This window comes from Lactuca serriola, chromosome 5 (assembly GCF_051521515.1).
Source record: "Lactuca serriola cultivar US96UC23 chromosome 5, Lser_US96UC23_V15, whole genome shotgun sequence".
Classification (NCBI taxonomy): Eukaryota; Viridiplantae; Streptophyta; class Magnoliopsida; order Asterales; family Asteraceae; genus Lactuca; species Lactuca serriola.
The window spans coordinates 325,481,021-325,507,816 of NC_136412.1; the positions used below are offsets into that span (position 1 = coordinate 325,481,021).

The 26,796-nt window shown below is 32.8% G+C and overlaps 1 pseudogene; it reads left to right on the forward strand.

Annotated features, from left to right (window-relative positions):
• The first annotated feature begins 2,777 nt into the window (after positions 1-2,777).
• LOC145050940 (cyclin-dependent kinase F-4 pseudogene) lies at positions 2,778-4,139 on the forward strand (annotated as a pseudogene).
• The last annotated feature ends 22,657 nt before the right edge of the window (positions 4,140-26,796 follow it).

The following is a 26,796-nucleotide window of genomic DNA, read 5'->3' on the forward strand; positions in this document are numbered from 1 at the left end:
CAAGGACGAAGTCTAGTTCAAGTGGGGGAGAGTTGTAACACATCGGTTTTCAGGTATTTTAAAATTCATCCCTTGGTTTCAATTATAAGTCAATTTGGTCCCTAAAGCCAAGAATTATGAGTTGAAGGCCTAGTGGCATTTTGGTAAATTGATTTGGAGGAGTACGCTAAGCGTACATGTGTGTACGTTGAGCGTACTTAGGCGTGCCCTAGTACGCAAGGCGTACACTCACGTACGTTGGGCGTACTCATGTCAGAAGGAAACCCTAGATTTTAGGGTTTGGAAGGTATTTAAGCATCATGTTGGCTCATTTCCTTTTCACTTTTCACCCTCCACTCCTTTGGAACGTTTTTGCAAACCCTAATCTTTGGGTGTGCTTTTTTTAGCTCAAGTTTGTGATTTGTGGTGTGTTCTTGGTGTGTTAAAGGAAGAAGATGACTCTTGGAGAAGCTTTAGTGACGGAGAAACTTTTAGATCTGGGAGGTTGAGGGGCCTAGGGTATTCCAACCTGATGGTTGATTGGACCCATAGTATGTTATTATTGTGTGTGTGTGTTACTTCTTTTGTTGGTATTTTGGAGGAACTCACGAAGCTTTGGGTTTACAGTTTTGGATTATGTTCCAGGTACATCAGATGATCGTGGGAAGGCAAAGACATGATCATGCACCTCCTCATGTTGTGTTTTGTAATTTTATGAAAAACTCTGATGTTTAAACTGTTTTGAAAACTACAATGTAAACAATTATGATTTTTGGTTGGTTGAAAAAATTTAAATTTTTATGAATTTTTACGTATGTTACACCAATTTGCGGAAGGTATATAAGGATATTAAACCATAAGTTGGTTTTTTGAGTTGTGTTGATCAACCAAGAGCAAAATGAGAAATAGAATTTTCTTTTCGAAACCTAAGAGAAAGATAATTTTATTGTATTACAATTGAAAGAAAGAAATTTATCTTTGATCTTCTTTGATGCATAGCTTCTCAAGATCATTCGTTCTAAGGTATAAATTATGCACATTTTCATTGCATGAAGGTATGAAATTCAACCAATAGATACCCTACTTCTTTAATATATAATCAGTAGATTGTTTTCATGAATGAAGATATTTAGGTGTTGAATTAAATGTTATTGGCATCCAATATATTTTGGTAACACCTAATGACAGCTAACTTGATGAAGAGTCCCACCCTAATAACTTTGAAGTCAAAACCGTTAGGTTTATGGCCTTACAATGAAAGTGTACATGATGTACGGAAGGAAAAATGTTTTCTTAAGTTAGGTATTGTTAAACCCGGTGGGAGACTTGGCCAAGAAGTACAAATAGTCAAACGGCCTTATTATGCAATTATGCAATTCATACAAAAGGTATTGTTTGGGGTTAGTTTTTAGTCCTTAATTGTACGACCTTTTGAGTTGTTTATCAGGTTGTACGATTTTGAAGAGTATGTTACAACAGTTTTAAAATGATGAACAAGATACACATCTTCTTATTAACTTTACTTAATTACTTGTATACTTTTTGGCAATGTATATTCTTGTTCTTAATGCCTCCGGCTATATAGATGATCTTGTACCTTGAGACCATAACACAGGTTCCTATACGTATACTCAATTGCAATTGATGTTAATATATCATTTTTAACATAGATCCCTAAAAATAAAAAAAACAAATATTACGTGTCTTTTCTAGTTGTATATATAATGTAATGTCCGTGTGAGGCGCTATATCTTTTAGTCATTTGTAGAGGATGATGGAATACTATTCAAATCACATTTGGGGTGTTCTGGTAGATAAATGAGAAAACAAAAGAAATTCTAAGAGTTTTCATTTAGAAAATATTAAGGGATATATAAATCTAAAGTATGTTGCTATTTTGATATTTTGATTTTAGAAGTGAAAAATGGAATATGCGAGTGCACCTTGGGGGTGATACCGACAATTTAAACAAATATAACAAGTTTGTGAATAACCGGAACAAAGTTATACTAATAAACACAATGCTTTCATTTATATAAAAATAATATACAAACTAGTTCAAGAATAAATTATTTTATGTATTATTTTTATGGTACATTTTAAATCAACAACAACTACTTAAAGTTTATTAAAATTGATTTTTTTAGTTATTTTAGTTAATTTGGATTTTAATTGATATAATATGTTACTTTTATAAGATATTTAGATGTTTATAAAACAATTTTTGTATAAAACTGATGACATATTTAAAAGATTATGACGATGGTTATGATTAAATTTGGAAAGTTGGAAATGTAGATGTTATAAGTTGGACAAAATTTAATTGTTAATAAAACTTGTGTGGAATGGAGATAACCGAATATAAAGGTAGTGATATTTTTTAGTTTAGTAAATAAAATTTATAATTATAATTATACAAAGCTCTAAGTTGATTGGAGCCATTTTTCAAGTTGTTTGGAGCCAAAGCAACCGTGCCTACATGTCATATAATATGAAGTCAGGTATAACCGTAAGATAATTATATATGGAAACTTAAAACCCTAAATCTTGCATATCTGAAATCTCAGTACTTAGTAGTATAAATAATAACCTACTTACATTCACATTCACAATAGACTGCCGACCCAATTACCCCATTCACCTATCTTCGTTCCCTATCCCTTTTCTTTAACCCCTTCCTCCATCGTTCATGTTTTATAATTAAGGTGATGTGTTGTTGATATACGTAGCTATTGTTTCTGTTAGTTCCTCTTCCTGGTTTGTGTGTTTTCTTAATTGAGAAAGCTAGATCGAAAACAATGGAGCAGTATGAAATACTGAAGGAAATTGGGAGTGGATCATATGGGGTTGTCTGGGGAGCATGGGATGAACACACAGATGAAGTGTTTGCCATCAAGAAACTGAAAATGAGGTGCAACTCGGCCAAAGAATACATCAACCTGACAGAAGTCAAGGCACTGCGCAAGATGAATCATCCAAACATCATAAAGCTCAAGGAAATCATCAAAGAAGACGACAGTTTGTACTTGGTGTTGGAATACATGGAATGCAGTCTGTGCGAGCGTATGACATGCAGGAAGAAGCCTTTTTCAGAGGACGAGATCAGAGACTTGTGCTTCCAAATCTTTCAAGGTCTGGCATACATGCACGACAACGGCTACTTTCATCGTGACCTCAAACCGGAGAACCTTCTTGTTTCCAAGGATGTAATAAAGATTGCTGATCTTGGTCTAGCTCATGAGATGAATGGCAAACCGGCCACTGATAATATTGGGTCCCGCTGGTATAGTGCCCCTGAAGTTCTTCTTGGGCAAGAATACGATTCTTCAGTTGATATGTGGGCAATGGGTGCAATCATGGCAGAACTATTTACACGCCGCCCACTGTTTCCTGGTAAAAATGACGGAGATCAAATGTATAAAATCTGCAGTGTGATCGGCAGTCCAACAGAAACCACATTCAGCATCGTAAATAGCAACTATCTTGTATTCCCACAGCTTCCTGGTGTCCAACTTTCTTCGCTGTTACCATCAGCAAGCCTGGAAGCACTCGATCTGATTGCCACGCTTCTTTCATGGAATCCATCCGCGAGGCCGACAGCTATGGAGGCACTTGAGCATCCTTTCTTCTATACCTGTTACAAAGTTCCTCCACCCCGACCCATACCTCTGGTATTCAAAAGTTGTGCATTTTGTTATCAAAGGGAGGAGGATCCAACCAAACAACTGATTCGTCTGCTCCCAGAAAATCCATTTTATGAAACAGTACTAGATCCTTCAGAAAACATGATTCGTCTGCTCCCAGAAAATCCACTTTATGGTTCCGAAGCGTTAGATCCCTCTGAAAACTTTAGGCATCTGCTTCCAGAAAATATGTTAGATGGTTCCGAAAAAGAAGACCCCTCAGAAAACATGGTCTCTCTGCTCCCAGAAAACTCATTACCTGGTTCAAAGAATTGCGGATTGTTAAGCCAAATGGAGATGAAGCGGGATTCGTTGAAGCTAAAAACAAGAACAAAGAATTACACAATTGGTTTGGAAAGTGATGCAGTGCACATTGACGAGCTGGAGATAGCATACATTGATAAGTTGGAGAAGAACAAGAGGGGTACTGGAAAGAGACTCAACTTCAAGAGGATCAAAGGAAAGAGGCTCAACTAACAGACATAACTCTTGACGGACGGATCTAACTTCAAACTGCGTCCCTTTTCCTCAAAATTTAGTTTGTTTCGGGTTTTAGAACTATTCTTTTTTTATTGTAAATCCACTGGTTTCCATCAATCATGTGAATGGTTAGCAAATTAATTAGTGTGTCAATTTTAGTTTTTAGATAATTGGCAAAATATACCTCTGGAATTTAACATGAACCTATATACAAGATGGAATGTAACCTTGGGATTTAATATGAACTTCCGTAATTTGAAAATTCTAAAACAGTTATAGTATTTGTGCTTCCCTTTTGGTGACATCAAGAAAGGGATGTAACCGAAGAACTGATGCATCGATTTGCTCCTAGAACCAGAAAATCCAGTTTACTAATTTATAAGTCAGAAGGATGCATAGTAATGGTTATTCGATATTAAAGATGCATGGTTGAAAGTTTTATTGCATTTATATAAAAATTTCATGTTGAGAGCTTTAAAAGTATTTTTGAAATTTCATTGAACGACTATAGCCATTTTCAAAGAACCAAACTAAAATAAAAAATCACTCTTGTGTTCCGTTATTGCACTTGGTTAACGTTTGAATACTATATATATATATATATATATATATATATATATATATATATATATATATATATATATATATATATATATATATATATATGTAGGGTTAGGTTCATGTGAGACTACTTGATTTTGTGAAATGGGGAGACCAAATCTTGACCACTCATCTTAAATAATCAAAGGCTGATATTAATTCAGCTTAAACCATAAAATAGGCGGTGGCAATTTTGTAAATTAATGGAACTTTGGGATTAGATCAAGACACGGAGGGGCATGAATGGAATTTTGCATTCTTTTTCGTTCAAAACACAAAAACACCCGGTACGAACACTAAAACCCATTTGATCCAAATCTCGATCATCGTTCTGCTTTCAAATCTCGATCATTGTTTCAGACTCCTTATTCTCATTATACCTGAAATTCATCTTCCGATTCTTACAAGAAAACCACTCGATAATCAACTAGAACATTAAAAACCTTTTGATTTTGAATTTGATATTGCATCAAATGGCTCATTCTATAGATTCTGATTCTGATTTTGTATCAACAGCTGTTCCAAGTAAGTATAATACTATAAACCTCTTGTTCTTACTCAATAAACCTATCTGTTCTTATTATAGAAAGTTTTTTCACTTTAAATCGTTGTGTGTCTTCAACAAATGTCTAATAATCGAGATAGTTCACTAGCGACTTATATGTCGAAGTCAGGATGTATTGGAATATAGCATTATAAAGCATACAATCTAAACATAAATCTCAATATGTGATTTATATAGAGTCTATGTATCTAAATGTTAACTCTACAGAGTGTTCTAATTATTTCCCATTTCATTTGATCTAAATATTGTTAATCAAAATCAGCAAAGATGTTATGTTATTCTAACTAACTGTTCATCATTTAATTAGATTTAGATCCATAAATTGTCTGATACTATAGATTTTGGTAACACAAATCTCTTATTATGATTCTAGTATAGTGTTCAGCCAAAAAAAAATCTTTGTATTCTAGTGAATTTTATGCTGATTAATAAATAGAAATTTGTTGTTATGTATTTATAGAACTGTGACCAGATTATATATCATAAACTAATATGAATTCTAATGGAATATGTTGTTATTGATGCAGCTAAAAAAGTGCAAACAAATGCAGCTGTAATAAAACCAAGGAAAGAAATTTATATCGATATAGGTATAAATTGTGATTACTTTTAGATTAAATATTATAATTGCTTTTAGTAACCTCTAAATGCTTTTAATAAATATTCTAATTGTTTTTATTTGATAATTTTCTTCATACAGATTTAGCGAGTCAAGATAGGATTAAAAAAGGTATGAACACACTTTCTTTCAAATAATTCATAAAAAAAAAAAAAAAAACAAATGTTTGGATTTATTTTTCTAAGTTAGTTATTCTGAATATTCTAATTTTGTTTTATCATATATTCTAAATGATTTTAATTGTTAAATTTCATGATAAAAGATTTGCAAATTGTAAATCATAAGAAAAAGAAGGTAGATCTTATGTTGATTGATAAATAGAAATTTGTTGTTATGTATTTATAGAATTGTGACCAGATTATATATCATAAACTAATATAAATTCTAATGGAATTTGTTGTTATTGATGCAGCTAAAAAAGTGCAAACAAATGCAACTGTAAGAAAAACAGGGAAAGAAATTTGTATCGATATAGGTATAAATTGTGATTACTTTTAGATTAAATATTATAATTGCTTTTATTAACCTCTAAATGCTTTTAATAAATATTCTAATTGTTTTTATTTGATAATTTTCTTCATACAGATTCAGCGAGTCAAGATAGGGTTAAAAAAGGTATGAACACACTTTCTTTCAAATAATTCGTAAAAAAAGCAAATGTTTGGATTTATTTTTTTAAGTTATTTATTTTGAATATTCTAATTTTGTTTACCATATATTATAATTGATTTTAATTGTTAAATTTAATGATAAAGATTTGCGAATTGTAAATCAAAAGAAAAAGAAGGCAGATGAAGGAAAATCAAAGAAAAAAATTTAAAAAAAATGTTGTTACTTCTGAAAGCGACTCTGATTCTTCTTCTGATTCATCCTCACATCATAGAAAAAGAATTAAAAAAATGTTTTTGGATTTATTTGTGACAACCGTCAATTTTCGGTCAAGTCAAAGTCAACTAAAGTCAACAAGTCAAACCGGTCAACCCAATTCGCCGTGAGAACTAGAGTTTACGTTATGTAACTTCTAAACAACTCTCTATTCTAATGAGAGATCATAAATCGAAAAGTGCGTTCACCTAAATCTCCTTAACCTAAAACGGTGGTACGTAGAAAGCCAAAACCGATACAACAATGTTACATACTCATCGGGAGTATGCAAGATCCCTAATCAAGGCTTAACGGGGTTTAAGGGCCTTGCAGTGCGTAGCCGGACACTCAAAAAGGTCACCAATGAAACCTCTCCCACATATCTCTAAGTATGTGAAACCTCTCCCACATATCTCTAAGTATGTGAAACCTCTCCCACATATCTCTAAGTATGTGAAACCTCTCCCACGTATCTCTAAGTATGTGAAACCTCTCCCACATATCTCTAAGTATGTGAAACCTCTCCCACATATCTCTAAGTATGTGAAACCTCTCCCATATATCTCTAAGTATGTGAAACCTCTCCCACATATCTCTAAGTATGTGAAACCTCTCCCACATATCTCTAAGTATGTGAAACCTCTCCCACATATCCCTAAGTATGTGAAACCTCTCCCACATATCTCTAAGTATGTGAAACCTCTCCCACATATCTCTAAGTATGTCAAATCTCTCCCAAATCTCCCTAAGTATGTGAAATCTCTCCCAAATATCTCTCTGTATGTGAAATCTCTCCAAGTATGTCAAATCTCTCCCAAATCTCCCCAAGTATGTCGGATCTCTCCCAAATCTCTCTGAGTATGTGGAATCTCTCTCAAATCTCTCTCGAAATCTCTCCCCGACTTTCTATAATCACTCGGGGCATCCCGACCCTCGAATTTGGCGAAAAATAGCCCAAGAACGGAAGTCTACGCGAAAAACGGACTTAAGAAACGAACCCTCCGAACCGAAAGTACTATTCATGAACCGAACCGAAAGCACTATTCATGAGGGTCCAAACCGAAGTTACTGTTCATGAGCCGAACTGAGGACACTGTTCATCCGAACCGAACCCAGCTTGGAGGGAGGATCCGAACCGAACCAGCAAAGAAGGAAAAATCCGAACCGAAAGTACTGTTCATTACTGTTCACAACAGTACCTTCGGTTCTAGCCAGACCTCGGACCGAACCCCACCTGCACTTCTCACCTTCGCTGCGGATAGCTACTCCTCGGACCGAGCTTCGCTTTCGCCTCCCGCCTTCTGACTCAGCCTAGCGCGTCCGAACCAGGCACCATCCGACCGAACTTCGGCCCAGAGAACCGAGCCTCAGCCGAGATCCGAAGGGTCTCGCTGGGCAACTCGGATTTCGCCCATTTTTGCATATTTTTGCGTTTTAAACCCATTTTTAATTATTTTAACATAGGATTTTCACCCAAAACTTTATTTTTAATTATAAGACCCCTAAATTAATGATTTAATCACATTTTAAGGGTAAAATCTTATCCAAATAAGGTTAGGTAAAGTACAAAGGTAGAGTGTTGACTTTACCTTATTTTATGACACAAGCAACCCCATACCCACTCCATGATTAACCCACACTCCTCCCCACCATACCTTGTCACTTCCTTGTACTTTTACCTTCCTCACAAGCCATCTCCATGTTTTGAGAGCTGGATATCCATCCTCTCTCCTCTTTTTCTCTCATTCGTTCTCATTTCACAAGAAGATCAAACTCCTTTCTCTCTCACGATCTCAAGGCTGATCATCAAGTGTCCTTCCACTCTTGGTAAGTGTAATCCACCCTCCTTGTGATTCTTACACTTCATTCTACTCAAATCATTGATAGCTTATACAAACTCCATAACTATCATGCTAGAATTCTCGAAAATCTTCAAGACATTTCCAAGTGTCCTTGAGTTAAACACCTCCATTCTTCAACAATCATCTACTGAAAACACTTAAGGTGAGTTCATACCCCTACTTTTTCATGATTTCTTAAGTTTTTAGGGGGGAATACAAGTTAAAACACCAAGAACATAACTAAAATTTTCTAACAGCTTTCATCAGAAAAGTTGGACTCCATTCACGGACTGTTTTGGACACCTTAAACATTTTAGTTTTCAAAACTGTTTTAGGTGCATGTAGTTCCACTTCTTAGCTTTAAAATGACTACTTGCACATCTCCATACGATTTTTCTACAATTTATGGTGATTTTTACAAAACTGCCTATCATTTCAAACACCAATCCGGACCAGTCTGTGATTATGGACTTTTTCACCTAAGTTGCAGGTCATTAAAAATCATGATAAAAATTATGAGTAAACTAGACACATTTTGGGAACTCCCAGAATTTTACGGATTTAGTTTTCGACTTCGTATGATTTTTCTATGAATTTTCAAAAACAGTGTAGAAAGGCTGAAAATTTGTTAACAGCTTGTAATTTTTATAACACTTTGTATTATGTTGAGCAAAGTGTATAATGTCAAGTTCTAAGTATTGAATGTGATACGTAGTAAATTTTATCATCATAAACTGAAAATAAGTCATTCATGATAAAATTATTCATCCATTTAGAACACGCATATATATACATATATATATATATATATATATATATATATATATATATATATATAAACTATAATAAGCATAGTTTAATGGATTTCATAATCCTAACGCTTTTTCATAAAAGAGTTCTTATATATTACAAACGTTTTGGGTAAACTATAATAGGTATAGTTTATGTATCATTTACTTCTCAAACTTATTTACCAAAGGTTTTCCGTTTAGTTCACGTAAATCTGTTAATGAATAAATTTGTGAGTCATTCCCTTCGGGTTACTTCCAAAGTAACCAATTTATAAGTCCTGTATTGTAACCAGAGTCTCCAGGAGGGAGAGCGTGATAGTTGTATATAGATCTATATTGGGTTTGACACCCCACACCTTGCTGCTAGCTACAGTTGGACCTGCAAGTCTACGGGTGACAAGTGTCATTTCAGTTCTACGACGCCTGAAGAACGTCGTTTTCAGGCCATCTAGGTCATAGTATGGTTATGATAGCTCACATGTGGTATTAACAATCATAAGATTTACGAGTTCTAACCTTAAATTAGCGAGTTAGATCTAATTAGCTCACTGAAATTACTTTAAGTATGGAAAAATACTCGTACGCTTTCATATCAAACAAAAAGGGTTTTATGTCGATTTAGAATCACATTTTATATCAACAATTACATACTATATTGTATACTTTTGGTTTTGGTATTTAGGACTACCTAACTTTTGTAAGGAAAATATTGGATTTTTCTTGGTATCATACATCTCTTTACAAAGATCGATTTTCAAACTCTTACTGTCAAAAGCTTATGAACTCACCAACCTTTGTGTTGACACTTTTCAAAACGACTTGTATTCTCAGGAATTCAGTGAAACAGGAAATCAACCACGTTTTGAGGATGGGACGATAAATCGTCGAACAGTTCACTTTGTATCATAATGTAATTGATTTGAATCATGTAAACATATACTTTGGTGAAACTTTTTCAATTATATTTATGATGGTTGTACTTACTTTGAGCACTATTATACTCGTTGTTGTGATACTTTACATGAAGTCCTCCACCCCCGGACGTTTCCGCCATCCTTGGTTTGGGGGTGTGACATTATTTTTTTCGGTTGATTATTATGAACATTCAAATTGATTAAAATAAATATTCTAATTTATTTCAATTTTTAAATTTATTCATACAGCTAAAAATACAAAAAAGAAGAAAAGACTTGAAAAGAAAAAAAGACACTATGTTTCAGATTCTTCATTTTCACAGTCAGAGACATCAGAGTCAGAGACATCCACAACAGAGAGTGATAAATATGGTAAAATATGTTGTCTTTTATAATATATATGTTGACATCCAATAAAAGTATATTATATTTTTCTAATAGAATAATTATTGATGCAGATAAAGTAAATAAAAAGAAAAAAAGAAAAGTCAAAAAACATTTCAAGCGCCACAACAAATTAATCCATAATGATGTAAAGCACAAAAAGAAAAACCATGTTTTTGATTCTTCAACAGAATCAGAGACAGAATCATATACACAGTCAACGGGTAAAATAATCTAAACTTTTTTTTCCTGAAATATGATTTTATACTTTACAATTCCAATATTACGGAACAATAGAAATATTAGAGTGTTTCGAAGAATAGTTTTCATAGCCTATGTTTGACATGAATTGCTTATGGATCATAACTAAAATTCTAGGTATTTTGATGTGAAAGTATTTTTCTATTGTTTATTGATGTGAAAGTATGTTTCTTTGATATGAAATGTTTATGGTTCATATTACACATTCTATATATTATTATATCATAAATCATGTAATACTTGATTTTTTGTGTTTTATTTAGCTGATATAGGATTTTGCAACATTTGAGTTTAATTTTTTATAAATAATATAATTTGAATAAATATCTACATTGTACTTAGATGATATAGTATTTTTGGATTAAATTTCATAGAATATTCTGATATACTAAGTGTATACGTATAATATTCTGTTGGAATATTACTTTGTAATTAAATGATATACGATTTTTGGATTTTTGTGGTGTTACTAACATTTATGAGTGATGTAATGAATTAGATGATGAATCTGATGAAGAAATCTATGTAAAAAAGAGAACCGGTGATAGAAAATATGTTGAAGGAGTGACAAAGATTAAAGAAGCAAAAAGGAAGAGGAATAGTGGGGACAATCGTGCAGCAATAAAGAAACAAAAAATCGTGAAAGAGCAAAAGATTGTGAAAGATATATTGAAGGAGTTGCCTTCAATAAACACTAGATCGACACCTGGATTGATGACAGATGCTATAAGTTCTTTGACATCAGAACAAAAGGATTGGGTGAAACGGATGGGATTTAAAGCATTTTTGAAGATCAACATTAAGAGTATTCCCTTAAAACTTTGCCATTTTGAGCTTAAGCATTATGATGAAGGCACAAACAGTATTCTGATTAAAGGAAAAAGAATAAAGATCACAAAGGAAAAAATTAATGAAGTGTTTGGTTTACCCAAAACTGGAAAAAGCTTATTTGACTTGGACATGGTTAGTGAAGATCATCAAGTGTTTGATGGATGGATGAAGGAAATTGAAGGTGGAAAGGAAAATGCAACAAACTATATGTAGTTTATTCAAAAATCCAAACAAGTGGATATGAATTTCAAGCTGGGTTTCATAACTTTATTTGTTAATACGTTTGCAGAATCCATTCCTATGGGGACAAACAACTTGGTTCCAGTTAGACGAGGCAAAATGTTGGGTCTGGACTGAAGAAACAAAGGGGGAGCCACTTACCACACCCTATTGGACTAATGTTGAAATAACCCAATCACCGCCAGCCCAACAACATGAACCAGCCCAACAACATGAACCAGCCCAACAACATGAAGATAGCGTAAATGAAGAACCCTACACGCCACTAACTAATAACTCTCAATTTGAACATGTAACAGGTCATCCAACGAATGAAGATTCGCCATGGTCAAACTCGTCTAGAGTTGACTCACGAACAACTCTCCCAGGTCAGACCTCAGAAGAATACGAAAGAAGTGGGTTAATAGCTTCGTTCGATGATACTCCAGCAAAAGGGTTCCGATCAATTAATGAGATCTACCATAACACATCAAGAATGAATGATGCAGAAGTACAGGAGATGTATGAAAGAAATCAGGAACTGTTGTTAATTGATGATGAACCCACGACATATCAAGAAGCATCGACTGAAAGGGAATGGAAGCAAGCAATGGAGTCTGAGTTGAGGTCAATTGAAAGGAATAACACTTGGACTTTAACCAAGTTGCCATCAAACCGTAAGGCAATAGGGCTAAAGTGGGTGTTCAAGCTAAAAAGAGATGCAGCTGGAAACGTGATCAAACACAAGGCCCGCCTAGTCGCCAAAGGGTATGTCCAAGAAAAGGGTATTGACTTTGAAGAAGCTTTTGCACCAGTTGCACGATTGGAAACTATCAGGCTGATTCTTGCTCTAGCAACAAAAGAAAATTGGCTTGTACATCACTTGGATGTCAAGTCTGCATTTCTACATGGAGACCTTAAGGAAGAGGTATATGTCTCTCAGCCAATCGGATTCTCAGTTAAAGGAAAAGAGAATATGGTATATCGTCTACATAAGGCACTGTACGGATTAAGACAGGCTCCAAGAGCTTGGAATGTAAAGCTGGACCAATCACTCAAAAGGCTGGGATTCACCAGATGTGCACAGGAACAAGCTGTCTATAAGGTACATAAACCCAACCTAGTCCTCACTGTAGGATTTTATGTGGATGACCTTATAATTACTAGTTCAAGTGAAAAAGGAATCCTAGAGTTCAAGAAAAAAATGCAACAGGTGTTTGATATGAGTGATTTGGGTTTGTTATCTTATTATTTGGGGATAGAAGTGTCTCAAAAGAAAGATGGGATAATGCTCACACAGAAAGGGTATGCAGAAAAAATTTTAAAGGTAGCAGGGATGGAAGATTGCAATAAATCTCTGTATCCAATGGAGGCCAAGCTAAAGCTAACAAAAGATGAATATGGGGAACCTGTAGATGCATCAAATTACAGGAAACTTGTTGGAAGTCTAAGGTATTTAGTCCACACAAGACCCGGTTTAAATTACAGCATTGGAGTAGTGAGCAAGTATATGCAAGATCCTAAACAAAGCCACTATGCAGCCATAAAACATATCCTCAGATATGTGAAAGGAACAACCGAGTATGGGTTGATTTATCGCAGGGGCGGTGATGGTAAGCTTGTAGGCTATAGTGATAGCAGCTATAGCAATGATCGAGAAGATGGGCGAGGAACCACAGGTGTAGCTTACTACTATTCAGGAAATGTGATAACCTGGACATCACAGAAACAACAAACGGTGGCCCTTAGCTCGTGTGAAGCTGAGTATATGGCTGCTACTGCAGCTGCATGTCAAGGATTGTGGCTTAGGAACCTGTTTGGTGACTTGGTTGGACAGAAAGCACAAAAGGTGAAGTTGTTTATAGACAATCAATCAGCTATTGCCCTTATTAAGAATCCGGTTTTCCATGGGAGAAGCAAACACATAGATACTAAATACCACTTCATCCGGATGTGTGTTGAAAAGGAACAGATTGAGGTGGAACATGTAAGTGGAGACCAACAAAAGGTTGATGTATTAACAAAAGCAATGCCAAGGATAAAATTTTCAGAAATGAGGGCACTCATTGGTGTTGCAGACGTGGAGAAGAAAGTCAACATTAAGGGGGAGAAATGTTAGTCAATGTTGACCGTGTAATCTGGAGAATAAAAGGGACGCGTGGGAGTGTTGCCAAGTAAAAGAACGTTGCTGATTTATCTGCTTTCAGTTTTATTTTAGTGTATTTTAAATTTCAGTTGTTAGCTATTTTGAATGTAACTTTTCCAGCTTTCAATCATTCAATAAACAAGCATTTGGCTACTCTGTCTCCCTTCTTTTCTTCTCGTTTTGATTTGCTAATTTGCCAACAGTCCAACTTTCTTCGCTGTTACCATCAGCAAGCCTGGAAGCACTCGATCTGTTTGCCACGCTTCTTTCATGGAATCCATCCGCGAGGCCGACAGCTATGGAGGCACTTGAGCATCCTTTCTTCTATACCTGTTACAAAGTTCCTCCACCCCGACCCATACCTCTGGTATTCAAAAGTTGTGCATTTTGTTATCAAAGGGAGGAGGATCCAACCAAACAACTGATTCGTCTGCTCCCAGAAAATCCATTTTATGAAACAGTACTAGATCCTTCAGAAAACATGATTCGTCTGCTCCCAGAAAATCCACTTTATGGTTCCGAAGCGTTAGATCCCTCTGAAAACTTTAGGCATCTGCTTCCAGAAAATATGTTAGATGGTTCCGAAAAAGAAGACCCCTCAGAAAACATGGTCTCTCTGCTCCCAGAAAACTCATTACCTGGTTCAAAGAATTGCGGATTGTTAAGCCAAATGGAGATGAAGCGGGATTCGTTGAAGCTAAAAACAAGAACAAAGAATTACACAATTGGTTTGGAAAGTGATGCAGTGCACATTGACGAGCTGGAGATAGCATACATTGATAAGTTGGAGAAGAACAAGAGGGGTACCCGAAAGAGACTCAACTTCAAGAGGATCAAAGGAAAGAGGCTCAACTAACAGACATAACTCTTGACGGACGGATCTAACTTCAAACTGCGTCCCTTTTTCTCAAAATTTAGTTTTTTTCGGGTTTTAGAACTATTCTTTTTTTACTGTAAATCAACTAGTTTCGATCAATCATGTGAATGGTTAGCAAATTAATTTCATAATTAATTAGTGTGTCAATTTTAGTTTTTAGATAATTGGCAAAATATACCTCTGGAATTTAACATGAACCTATATAAAAGATGGAATGTAACCTTGGGATTTAATATGAACTTCCTTAATTTAAAAATTCTAAAACAGTTATAGTATTTGTGCTTCCCTTTTGGTGACATCAAGAAAGGGATGTAACTGATGCATCGATTTGCTCCTAGAACCAAAAAATTCAGTTTACTAATTTATAAGTCAGAAGCATGCATAGTAATGTTTATTCGATATTAAAGATGCATGGTTGATAGTTTTATTGTATTTCTGTAAAAATTTCATGTTGAAAGCTTTAAAAGTATTTTTAAAATTTCATTGAACGACTATAGTCATTTTCCAAAGAACTATACTAAAATAAAAAATCTCTCTTGTGTTCCGTTATTGCACTTGGTTAACGTCTGAATAATATATATATATATATATATATATATATATATATATATATATATATATATATACACACACACACACTAGTCGTTACCCGCGCAAAGAGGCGGTGACGCATAGTTTCTTTTGGCGAATAATTCTTTTTCGGCGATTAGATTCCTTTTCGAAGTGATGACCAGTTTCTTTTTCGCTGTATCAACTAATTTCCTTTTGTTGAATAATTTTATATATGTGAATAATGTACTTACGGAAAATTTCTTTTCTAAAATAACACAAAATGCATAGACAAATATCACCTACGATTATCTAGTTCTATTTGCGGTATGTGCTAACTCAAATGATCAAAGTAGATGAGAGTGAACCGGAAGGACCTCTAGTTGATTGATTTCATGAATACTACCACTTTGAATGTTATAATTCATATTATTTTGAAGTGGATGTTTATTATTTTGTGTAACTTGTATCTTAAACTATGCTTGTTTTTATGTATTTTTTATTTCAAACTATGTTGGTTTATGTATTGTAAATTACATGTACCCATTCTCGTTCATCTATTTGTCCCGATCTCCATTCTCTTTTTGATAGCAATGAAGGCTATGACATATTTAGCACATAAAACCCTATGTCATGACCTAAGCAGTTAATATCGGCGATTTGCAGACGATTTCCATGTGGCATATCAGTTATAGGTACCTTTCAAAAAACAAAATATTGGAACCAAAAAAATTGGTGATATTTACTGATATTTAACCGGTATTTATTGATATTTCTAGGTGAGATATCGGTTAAGTAGTTTTAATTGTTGTTGTTAGTTTTAACTCATGGTCTTAAGCCTTATTGTCATAAGTTAACCAAACATGTTGTTATGTAAATTACTTAATTGTTAGTTTTAAGTCATGGAATCATGGTTTTAAGTCTTATTTGATCTTATTGATGTGTTAAATGTTAAATACTTATGTGTTAACTTGCTAATTGTTATAGGTTTGATCATGTTGTTGTGTTAATTACTTAGATTCGAAACTCTGGTGACACTCAAGGAGTACACTATCTGTATTTTCGAAGTCTTAGTGTCAACCAAAGGCGTCATTTCGCATTTGTAGTCGTATTCGCATTTGTAGTCGTATTCGTATTCGTATTCGTATTCGTATTCGTATTCGTATTCGTATTCGTATTTGTATTCGTATTCGTATTCGTAATTCGTATTTGTATTCGTATTCGTATTCCTATTCGTAGTCATATTCGTATTCGTAATTCGTATTCGTATTCGTATTCGTATTCGTATTCGTAGTCATATTCGTATTCGTAATTCGTATTCGTATTCGTATTCGTATTCGTATTCGTAATTTGTATTCGTATTCGTATTCGTATTCATACTAGATTACATTCGTATTGATCTTAAATATGATTAGTATGATTTCTTATTCAAAGAGAATATAGTTATAACACTCTTAAAAGAAATCTATGTTTAACCTGCAATTCGAAACGTCAGTTATCACAAATCTTTGGAAATCAAAACATTTAGTATGTAAAACCATTGAGTTGAAAATCAGTTTAAGTACAAAATACACTTGTACTTTTGCTTGTATTCCCCCCTGAAAACATTGAAAAACCATTGAAATCACGGAAAAAGGGTAGGGGTATGAACTCACCGGACTCTGAAATGCGACGATTTCGGACACTAAACGTCGGTTCGGGGCCTGATTACTCGCGATGTCCCTATGTAAAACGAAATAATGTCCATATATATCTAATTAGATTTACAATCACTAATTATATGGAACATTATACTCCAATGAGATTATACACCTCAAAACGAGTGTTTGGAGTGACCCGGGTGACATCTACGGACGTGTAATGGCACGAAGGACTTGGGATTTGAGTTTACTCCCCAAGAGTAAACATTTTAGGAAGTTTACAACCATAAAACACCTACATACATGAGTTCACGGCCGTGAACTCATGTTGGTGTGATTTTGAGTGCTTAATGGCTTGTTTGGACTTGGGAAATGTTGGAATGGACTTCTAAAATGCCTTGGAATAAATTTATGGGACTTATACCATTCAAAAGGGAGTTCACGGCTGTAAACTTGGAGTTTACGGCCGTCAACTCTCCCATGGTCATGAGTAATTGATTTAAGGCACTTAGGACAATCACATGTGATTCTAGTTAATTTTCCAAGTCTTGTTATGATTTAATGGCATCATTTAACACATATTTGGGAGTTTACGGCCTAAGGGCATGATCTATGGTCGTAAACTCTTATATGTTGCATTTTGATGTGTTTAAGACTTCCAAACTATTTTTAGATGGTTCTAGGATTTACCACAAGGCTATTGGTTAAGTTTGAAGGCATTTGGACATGTGAAAAGGAGTTTACTCTCCATTTTTGAGGGGTTTACGGCCCAAGCATGTGCCTTGGCCGTAAAATCCTATTTACTCCCCAAACATTATGTTTATGATGCTCTAAGGCCATTACCAATATTCTAAAATTCATATCTAAGCCTTGTTTGAGTCTAGGAAGGGTTTAAGGGCTTAAAACCCTTATAATTTAGTGTTTACGGCCTAGGCACCTTCCTGGGCTGTAAACTCATAAACAAGGCTCTAAATCATGTTTCAAGGTATTCTAAACCCATTCCATAAAGTCATCTAGCCATATCTAAGGTCTAATTGTGGTTTGGAAGGGTTTTGTTGCTCCAAAAACCCCCATTTATATGAGTTTACGGCCTAGGATAGTTCTAGGGCCGTAAACACATGATAATGGTCCTAATCCATAGATTATACTCTAATTTGAAGGCTAAAGAGGTTGTATAGCATGTTAGGGATGTTACCTCAAAGATTTGAAGCCTTAAATTGATGATTTGGACCCCTAAACTTGGATTTAGGAGAGAGGTTAGAGAGAGATGGTTGTGAAATGAAGCAAAAGCTTCAAATGAAAGCTTGAACACGTTTAAATAGGTCCCAAACTTGGACACGATGGAACTCTACCCGATACCGGCACTAAACGGGGCTTTTGGTCGCACCCGATTAAGTTTCCGTGACTCGGCGGGAATGTTTCTAAAATTTTTTGGAATAAGTATTTTGGGCTAATTTCGTGAGTTCCTAAGAGGTTTGGACACTCATTAGCATCAATTAAACATATAAATTTAATTAATTTAACCCAAAAACGACATCGGAACGAATCGATTTACGGCGAGTTATACGGGTAGAATGGGTTTTCGGCAATGAACAACTTCGGGTTGTTACATAATATAAGAAAAATATTCTATTGTCTTTTTTTCCCAGGAGTATGAAGAAAAGTATGAAAAAATTCTCAACAATGTCTCAACTGAAAAGAATGATATGGATGAAATTATTTTTCATTGTCTATAGAAGTTCCCTGAAGACAATAGAACGAAGGAGATGATAAGAAAGTTTAGAGACATATTTTCAACTACACTTCGTTCTAGTCGAGAGAAATCAGAAAATACTAAGGAGAGAATTGAAGTCAAAGCAGAAAGAGATGAAGAGCTTAATAAAACAAGCATTTCTGATTCTGATGACGATAAAGATGAAGGAATGAATACTAAGTTGGTTGCATTTTTAGCTGTTAAACCATTACAACGAAAGTTTCCAGAGAATGAAGAAACACAAGAAGAAGATCAAGATATGAATGTTGACGAGCGAATAAATTTGGGTTTCGAGAATAATATTGTTGAGGAAACGATTAGACATCCGCATAATCCAGAAAGACAAATAGAATTTGAAGGCATAAATGTTGATGACAAAATAAATTTGGCTTTAGATGTGAATAATATAGACGATACTATTGGAAAGAAGAATTTAGAAGATAATGTTGAGAGCAAAAATCTTGTTGATGGTGGTGAAATGATTGGTGGGGAGAAGATTAGGGAGGGGAATATTTTAGAGAAGGTGGTTGGAGACAACATAGGTGAGAGCTCAATTGTTACACCAAAACACAATCCAAAAGGTATATCTATTGATTTTTCCCCTTGGTCTGATTCATTCATAGAAAAAATAGATGAGGATTTGCTTATAATATTCTCAAACAGAAATCCAAATTCAAATACAATTCAAAATCCAGTTGTCAGATCTCCTGTTCCAAAAAAGCTAACATTTGAAAATTCAGAATTTCCTTCCTTTGATCTTCAAATAACCCAAGTAATGAACGATGCAGAAACTGGTGATAATTCTGAGGGTAATGATGAAGATGGAGAATTAGAAGGGAATGAAGAGCATATTTTAGATGAGAAAGGGAAAAAGGGTCAGAATGTGAATGAAAGAGGGAAAAGGAAGGTGACTAATCCATATATTTTTAGATCACCTTTTGTGAATAGGGTAATTGACTTATGTGAAAAACTCAGTACCGAGCAAGAGATAATGGCACAAATCATGTTTAGATGCGTTACAGACAAAGATCCAATGTAACTAAATTCATAATTGTGTAATATTCTTGTTGGAATATTTTAACTACAATGCAATATTTTTGTTTGAAGGGAAATGTTGTTTGAAACCGTGTTTGGAGACATAATGGATAGGGTGCATTTTGACGGTATGCATCCAAATCATAAGATACATCCTTTCGTTATTGATTGTTGCGCTGCTGTTCTTAATTTTGAAGAAGAAAACCTGAGAAACGAAAAATCACCACCACGTGTCTTCTTTAACACTCGTATGGTGCTTAATTTTTATATTTATTTTCTATATTCTAATTATAATTTGTAACAATGTATTATAATATTTCTATTGTTCTATATGTACAGACAGAAAAATTATTGGATTCTTCAATACCTTTTGTTGAAAGATTCCGACTTTTTGATGAGGCTGTAAACAATTACTTATATGACATCAAAAGAAAAGTGGACTTCAATTCTATTAATCTGGTATGTATTTTTGATTACAATATAACATATTCATATTAAAATTTATAAAAATTCATTTGTATTTCTGTTTGAACTACAGGTGTTTTTTCCAATACACAACCGTGGTCATTTTTATTCTTTTCAACCTTACAAATCCAGAACATATAATCATTGACAACATAAAATACACCAAAAAAGTAGAAGATGTCTATGGAGAGATTCCTAAACTTGTGGTAAATGTTTCTTGCATAAATCTAAAAATTTTATTTTAATCATAATTGATTACTTTAAAAAACCACTCTATATTAGTAAATAAATTCTGATTAGAATATAAAATATAATATTTATATTCTTATAAGATTTATTTACTTAATATAGTTATCATTTTAGAAAAATAATGGTATTTTATTAATATGCATTGCAGCAAATGTACTTTTCAAAGTTTTTGGACAACAATCGGCGGGATAAGGTTTCTTTGTTTAAATCTATGAAGCCAAAGAAAATGAAAATGGCATGGAAAACAAAAACTAAGACAAATGATGATGGTATATTTTTGATGAGGCATATGGAAAAATACATGGGTGAGAAAGAAGAAAAATGGGATGTGGAACTGGGAGAAGAAAGTGTTAGGACATCTAAGAAGATTGCAAAGTTGCGTACATTTATGCTACTAAGCTAGCAAACCATCAAATCAACAAGCAGAGAAAATTGAATGTTGCAGAAGCATTGGAATTTTCAAAACTTGATAAGAAAACTAGGTGTATGTTGGTGAAAGAAGGCAGTGAAGCAAGAGACAATCTGGAAATGAAGAAAGTTTGAAAATTTCTTATATTGGCTTATTACATACAGACAATTTATTTTCTATTTTGTTTTTTTTCAAATGCTTATGTTTGAGGATATGCTTAAAACATTGATATTTTGATAAATGATATGCTTAAACCAGTTAGTTGGTATCTTGATAAAATATTTACTGCTTAATAGTAAATGATATATAGCGTTTAAACTTTTTGTTTGATGATGCCTATTTATTTGATTAAAAAATTGTTTGGTAAAATGATAAATGATTAAAACACATATTGTTAATATTGTATTAAGCTTATTCTAATTTGTTTCATGTGAATTATTCTGATTATTCTGGTTTCATTAAAATACTTAATAATAAAATGTTTTAATATAATATGTAATTTTGTTTTTACAATATTTTAATAAAAAGAATAAATGAAATTAGATTTAGTATCATGTTACAATAATAAAAAATTACGATAATAAAATTTTAGTATATTTTAGGACATCTTACTTTAGAAAAAAATACATTGTCTCTATTAGTAGAAGTAAAATTTTAGAATAAATGAAAATATTTGTTTTAGAATATTTGTAATTAAGTAATTTTATTTTACAATTAACATAATATTTGAACCAAAGTGTAAGTTTTTATGTTAAAAGGGACTAAAAATACTAGGACTTATTTTCCAGGGACGAAAAAGGGACAAATGTAATAACTTTGAGATTACTACTTATACACGATGGAAGAACATTAAAATAAAAATAAAAAAAAATAAAAAAAATAAAAAAAAAAACTCAATTTCTTCATCTGTATTCTCAAAACCCTCTTCCAAAACTTCTTATCATTTTCGGTTTTAAACACTCCATCAAAACCCTAACTTCTTGTGCTCTTGAACTCGTCATCTTTGATTTCTCCCTTTATCAATGTCATTTTTCGATGTTGTGAATCCGATTTTCACTTGATAACATCGATAAAACCCTAAACTTACTTAATTTCATTCTTATCGACTATTTCTTATCAACGAAAATGGCTACATCAACACGTGCTTCAGAATCTACACCATCAGATCACCTAAATGCCATTATTACCGGAACTTCTCAAGAAATTCCAGGTATTTCAACAGTTCTGTTAATTATCATTTTATATCCTTGAGTCCGTTTGAAAACGAAGATATAGCTTCGAGAATTGACCTTCTATTGTTCCTCCAGTCTCCATATCTACATACTAATAATTAGGGCATCGGGCTCTTGTTTCTTAGTGAAATACTCAGCACAGACAATGAGACAAAGGCTTCATAGCTGAGAATATGAGCGTTTTTGTGTTGTTTGAGTATGTATTTATAACAAAAATATGCCCCTACTTATAATTACATTTAATACATTCTTATGTGGGATTCTTTGGATTAATGATAAATAAAGCTTTAGCCTTTCATCTATTTGCAGGGGCATTCAGTTTTGATTCCAACCAAACACATTTATTTATTACTTTTGAGATTTTGTGTGTATGTGACAAAGGAAATAGACACAAGTGCTTTCAAGGCAGATATGAAAATAAACTTTCACATGGTATTGGTCCTGGTGGTCTTGCTCTGAATAAGAATAATAAATTTTTTCCATTAAACAATTGCATATTATGTCCTCTAATAATTCAGAACTTGATCTGAATTTGTATAGAACTCATCACATAAACAAAAAAAATGGTGTAATTAACAATCAAGTTATTATATGTGTTTTCTGTATTTTCTCATAAATTAGAGAGTTATCATTCCACTTTTGACATCTTACTATGTGATTCAACTTCTACCTGTTCTTTTACACAAAGCTTTAATCATTGTATAAACTTTATGCATGGTTAACTCAAGCATCACTCGGGTAAGTGGATGGAAAAAATACTATGTACAGGGACATATTCATCAATTTGCTTCTGTTTTTAATGTGTATGTATGTAACCGTGTTTATAGAAAATTCAAGTAATTTTAATCTCATAAAGAGAGCATATTGGTCAATTTGCTTTAAATTTATTATGTGTATCTTTATATGCTGTTTACTTTGTGTGTAGGTATTATGATGAGTTAGAATATAATTTTGAAATAAATGTAAGTGTTTTTCAATTACAGATTACATTTAAAGTGTATTTAACATTAATTATTTTCATGCAGCTAATATTATAACAAGAATGAAAAAATAAAAATAAAAATGATGACACTGGGTAGAAATAGTGAAGTTGAAACTTCAACAGGCAAACAGTTGGTTCAAAAAAGAAAATCATCGAAGTCGATCAATCAATTAACAACTACAACATCAAAAGAAAAACAAAAACAAGGTACATCATCAATTATTCTATTATAATAAAATATTTATCTCATTTATTTCTATTATTCTATGTATTATAATAAAATATTCTATATTCTATTATTGTTTTTCTATATTATATTAATTTTATTCTAATAGAATATTTTTAACTATTAATTTAATTTGTTTTTGTTATTCTATATACTTTAATAAACTATTCTATGTATTATAATAGAATATAAAAGAATAAATGATATATTGTGTATTCTATGTATTCTAATAAAATATTTATCTCATTTATTTATGTTATTCTATGTATTACAATAAAATATTCTATATTCTATTAATGTTTTTCTATGTTCTATTAATCTTATTCTAATAGAATATTTTTAAATGTTACTCTAGATATTTGGATATGATAAATCAATTATTGTTTCCTAATTTGATTATGAAAATGACAATAAACAGCAAGAAGGTTGTATATGGATAAAACTCATGAAAAACTTCAATAGCCGAACGACTAATTGAAAGAAGAAAATCATTGAAGCTTATTGATGAATCAGCCGATACAACAGCAAAAGCCAAAGAAAAAAAAAGGTATATCATCAATTATTGTATTTGTACTATAATATCTTGTGTATTAATGTTATTCTAATAGCAAAAATGTGATATATAGGTAAAATTCATATTTGTTATTATTGATTATGCATTTACAATTAGTGTTAGCAGAAGCATTTTACATTGTTCGTTTTAATTCGAGATTTTGTGTTGACTAAGAACATGTTAGTCAAACCCTAATGGGTTTTTGCCTAACCCTAATCACTAACAGTTTGGACATAATTAAGCGATTAGGTACTTAATTCATGATAATTAAAGTTTGGAAGAAAGTTTCCATACAATCAATTTAATCGATTTTTCCCTTATGCAAACTATTGACGATTTTACCCCTGTTTCAAAAATGGCTAGTTTCAGAGATTTGTAGAAACATTTGACTTATACCTGGTGTAAGTATTACAATTAATTAGAATATAATTTTGAAATAAATGTAAGTGTTTTTCTATTACATACAACAATTAAAGTGTATTTACTGTAATTATACAATGTTGCTAGATTTTGTGAAGTTGTCAAAGTTGTTGTTTGACTTTGACTTCTGTTATTAATTCTATTGATGTCTCAACATTCATTGACTTCTAAAACATAGTAGACATATTCATATACATGTTATTCTAATTGAATATTCTGAAGTGTTAATTTGAATTCTATTTTTATGATGTTATTATCTTTTTTCTAATATTATTTATTCTGAAAATCCATTGAACAATAGGTCAACAAAAGGTGCATTCTGAAAAAAATAAAAAAAGGAAGTTAGACAACACGAATGATAACATCGAGAAAAAGACACAAAAAACAACAAAAGATTTATTAAAAGATCTGCCTTCAATAAATACTAGAATGAATCCCGTAAAAGGTACAAATACCATACAATACCTAAAAAGGTACAAATACCATACAATACCTAAAAAAACACAAAAAAATACCATTAGAATATATAACTAAAAATGTTTATAATTCTAGAATAAATACCTGTTTGTACGATATGTTGCGTCAAACGAAACAACGTCCCCAAATAACTCAAAGTTTTGTTTTGAAGTGTCATCAGCCCAAAAGAGAGCATTTAACTGCTTCTTGTCACATCTGTATTCGTATGTAAAATTTGTAACATTTTCTTTACGATTCTGAAGCTTTGTAATCAACAAATTTGCATCAGTGCCCCCGATGTGACAATTTATATCCCTTGTAAAATTTTTCCAATCTATCTCTAGTCCATCTACAAATTCACATCCTCCTTTTATAACGCACATTAGCCTATATGTTGTAGTTGCCCCCACCTTTGCACTCGAAAGCTTATGTATAAAAGCTTGATCAACAACATCCAACTGACGTTTAGCTCTTGAAAGATGCATACAATCTTGATTGATCAATTTGTGGTTGTGTTGTTGTTCAAAGCGCCACAGGTAAACTTCTGAAGAATGTGGTATAACTTTGAATGCAACAAAAGCTTTGCAATTTGTGCGTTTACAATTACTATTTCTCAATTGCTTGTTATGATCATCACTAATTGTGTCTAAGGTAGAAGTGTTTGGCAATCCCCCTCTATTGCATATAAAATATTTCGAAGTTGTGATTCCGCTCTTTTTTCTCTCTGTTGATTTTCTAATATCAAAACCATATCTTAATGCATATCCTTTATACCACTTAATAGAATCTTTGATATCTTTAAAAATTGAACCTACAGTAGGTATCCAACTAGCTTCAACCTCTGGAATCCAAAATAAAGAACCATCAGCTCCAATGAATTGTTTGTGAGAGCCATATTGTGCTGCAACATTGTCATTTTGAACTACAAAAAAGAATATACCACCATGTTAACATATAATCAGAATAATTTGCATTCATATGACCGTAATCATAAAAAACCACAATGTTATATGTGCATTATTCTATAAGCATAATATGCAGTAACATGAACTTATCACCAACATCATTCTATAAAGAATAACCGATATCAGTAACATAATTACCTTGGATTTCAGATTGATTTCCATCATTATGCAAAATCTCTGAATCACCAGAGCTGAATTGATGATTTTCTTCATCGTAATGATCATTTTTGATGTCATTCATATCTAAATCATACATAACTGTTACTACATTAAAATTTGAATATGTTATATGCAACTAACAATGAAAGCAATGATTACCTTGGGTTTCCGATTGATTTTCCTCGTTATGAAGAATCTCTGAATCATTAGAACTGAACAGATGATTTTCTTCATCGAGATGATTGTTTTCGATGTCATGCATATCCAAATCATACATAACTATTATCATTATTGATATATCAATGTATGTACAATATTCTATAAGAATAACATGAAGTCTCATGAACTTATCACTAAGATGATGTTAATGAAAAGCAAACAGATGATGTTAATCAAAAGAAAACAAATGACATATTGCTGAAAAACATAATGATTGAATGAAAGTTAAAAAAACAAACAATGAAATAGATGATGCATTGTCAAATAACATATTATAGATTAAATTGTTTTCTAGCTCAAACAAATTCAACAACAAATGATCTTTGATTGCTGAATTGGATGTCGCAACAACAGATGATGTTTGATTGCTGAAATCACAAATCATACAAATATAAAATTGGAGAAATCGATAATATCTTGATGATTCAGT